Source organism: Sciurus vulgaris (assembly GCF_902686455.1).
Source record: "Sciurus vulgaris genome assembly, chromosome: 14".
Taxonomy (NCBI): Eukaryota; Metazoa; Chordata; class Mammalia; order Rodentia; family Sciuridae; genus Sciurus; species Sciurus vulgaris.
The window spans coordinates 77715857-77719552 of NC_136475.1; positions in this window are offsets into that span (position 1 = coordinate 77715857).

Sequence of the window (3696 nt, forward strand, 5' to 3'; positions counted from 1 at the left end):
AAACCAATTTGTATCTCAGTTGATTTCTCAACCTAAACCCTCAATGCCAGGAGGTCCTGGAATAACATATATCAAGCTCTGAAAGAAAATGGATGCCAATCAAGAATTTTGTATCCAGCAAAATTAAGCTCCAGATTTGAAGATGAAATAAAAACCTTCCATGATAAACAAAAGTTAAAATAATTCACAACTAGAAAGCCTGCACTATAGAACATTCTCAGTAAAATGTTCCATGAGGAGGAAACAAACAAACAAACAAACAAAAAACAATGAAAATCAGCAAAGGGAGGAACTAAAGTGTACTAAAGGAAAAGTCAATCAAAGGAGAAACTAAGTCAAGTTAAAAACCAAAAATACACCAAAGTGACCAGGAATACAAATCATATCTCAATTATAACCCTGAATGTTAATGACTTAACCTCATCAATCAAAATAAATAGACTGCCAGATTGGGTTTATAAAAAAAAAAAAAAAAAAAAAAACAAACCAACAATATGATATCTTCAAGAGGCCTCCTAGGAAAAGACATTCACAGACCAAAGGCGAAAAGTTGGGGAAAAAAACAGATCACTCACATGGACTGCATAAACAAGCAGGGGTTTCCATTCAAACCAAAGTTAGAAGGGATAAAGAAGGACGTCTCATACTGCTTAAGGGAATCATACACCAACAAGACATTACAGTCGTAAATATATATGCCCTAAACAGTTGAACATCTATGTACATCAGACAAACCCTTCTCAACTTCAAGAATCAAATAGACCACAACACAGTAATACTGGGTGACTTTAAAACTCCTCTCTCACCACTGGACAGATCTTCCAAACAAAAACTAAACAAGAAACTATAGAATTAAATAATACAATCAATGATTTAGACTTAAGGGACATATATTTCAGTCATCATTGAGCAAATACACTTTCTTCTCAGCAGCACATGGCTCTTTCTCTAAAATAGACCGTATGTTATGCCACCAAGCAACTCTCAGAAAATACAGAAAAATAGAAATAGTAATCTGCATTCTATCTGATCATAATGGAATTAAACTAGAAATCAATGATAAAATAAAAAATAGAAGCTACTCCAACACCTGGAGACTAAATAGCATGCTACTGAATGATGAATGGATAAAAAAAGAAATCAAGGAGGAAGTAAAAAGATACTTAGATATAAATGAGAACACCAATACAACATATCAAAACCTCATCAATCAAAGAACACTTTGAAGGCAGTGCTAAGAGGAAAGTTCTTTGCATTGAGCTCATACATTAAAAGAATAAAAAATAATAATAAAAATAAAGAATAAAAAATAAATGACCTAATATTACATCTCAAAGCCCTAGAAAGAGAAGAACAAATAAACACCAAAAGCAGCAGAAGACAGGAAATAATTAAAATCAGAGCTGAAATCAATGAAATTGAAACAAAGGAAACAATTCAAAAAATTGACAAAACAAAAAGTTGGTTCTTTGAAAAAAATAATAAATAAAATTGATGAACCCTTAACCACACTAACAAAGAGAGAGACAAAATTCAAACTACTAAAGATGTGAGGTGAAAAAGGAAATATCATGACAGACACTACTGAAATACAGAAGATAATTAGAAACTATTTTGAAAATTTATACTCAAAAAAATAGAAAAACTTGAAAACATGGACCAATTTCTAGAGACATATGATCTACCCAAACAGATGCAGGAGGACATACACAATTTAAACAAATCAATTTCAAGTGATGAAATAGAAGATGCCATCAAAAGCCTACAATCAGGAAAAGCCCAGAACCAGATGGATTCTCAGCCGAATTCTACAAGATCTTTCAAGAAGAATTAACACCAATGCTCCTCAAATTATTCCATGAAGTAGAAAAGGAGGCAACCCTTCCAAGCTCATTCTACGAGGTTAGTATCACCCTGATACCAAAACTAGACAAAGACACGTCAAGGAAAGAAAACTTCAGACTAATATCCCTGATGAAATAGATGCAAAAATTCTCAATAAAATTCTGGCAAATTGCATATGAAAGCATATTTAAAAGATAGTGCACCACGAGCAAGTGTGGTTCATCCCTGGAACACAGGGTTGGTTCAACATATGGAAATCAATAAACATAATACATCACATCAATAGACTTAAAGACAAGAACCATATGATTATCTCAATAGATGCAGAAAAAACATTTGACGAAATACAGCACCTCTTCATGTTTAAGACTCTAGAAAAACTAGGGATAGTAGGAACATACCTCAACATTGTAAAAGCTATCTATGCTAAGCCAAAGGCCAACATCATTCTAAATGGAGGAAAATTTAAAGCATTCTCTGTAAGAACCAGAACAAAACAGGGATGCCCTCTTTTACCACTTCTATTCAGCATCAACCTTGAAACTCTAGCCAGAGCAGACAGATGAAAGAAATTAAAGGGATATGAATAGGTAAATAACTCAAACTATCACTATTTGCTGATGACATGATTCTACATTTAGAAGACCCAAAAAATTCCACCAGAAAAGTTTTAGAACTAATAAATGAATTCAGCAAAGTAGCAGGATATAAAGTCAATACCCATGAATCAAATGCATTTCTATACATAAGCAATGAATCCACTGCAAGAGAAATTAGGAAAACTATCCCATTCACAATAGCCTCAACAAAAATAAAATACTTGGGAATCAGTCTAACAAAAGAGGTTAAAGAGCTCTACAATGAAAACTACAGAACACTAAAGAAAGAAATGGAAGATCTTAGAAGATGGAAAGATCTCCCATGCTCCTGGATAGGCAGAATTAATATTGTCAAAATGGCCATTCTACAAAAAGTGTTATACAGATTCAATATAATTCTTATTAAAATCCCAATGACATTTTTCATAGAACTAGAAAAGGCAATCATGAAATTCATTTGGAAAAATAAGAGACCCAGAATAGCCAAGGCAATCCTTAGAGTGAAGCAGGAGACATCACACTACCAGACCTTAAACTAAACTACAGAGCAATAGTAACAAAAACAGCATGGTATTGGCACCAAAACAGACAGGTAGACTAATGGTACAGAATAGAAGACACAGAGACAAACCCACGTAAATACAGTTATCTCATACTAGACAAAGGTGCCAAAAATATACATTGGAGGAAAGATAGCCTATTCAACAAAGGTGCTGGGAAAAGTGGAAATTCATATGTAATAAAATGAAATTAAACCTCTTTCTCACCCTGCACAAAAATTAACTCAAAGTGGATCAAAGACAGGCACTAGAACAGAGACCCTGCACTTTCTAGAAGAAAAAGTAGGCCCAAATCTTCATCATGTTGGATTAGGACCTGACTTCCTTAATGAGACTTCTAAAGCACAAAAAGTAAAATCAAGAATCAATAAATGGGATGGATTCACACTAGAAAGCTTCTTCTTAGAAAAAGAAACAATCAATAACATGAAGAGAGAGCATACAGAATGGGAAAAAATCTTTACCACACATACCTCAGATAGAACACTAACCTCCAGGATATATAAAGTACTCAAAGAACACCAAAAAACCCCAAATAACCCTATCAATAAGTGGGCTAAGGAACTGAACAGACACTTCACAGAAGAAATACAATTGATCAACAAACATATGAAAAAATGTTCATCATCTCTTGCAATTAGAGAAATGCAAATCAAAACGACTCTACGATTTCATCTCCCTCTAGTCAGAAT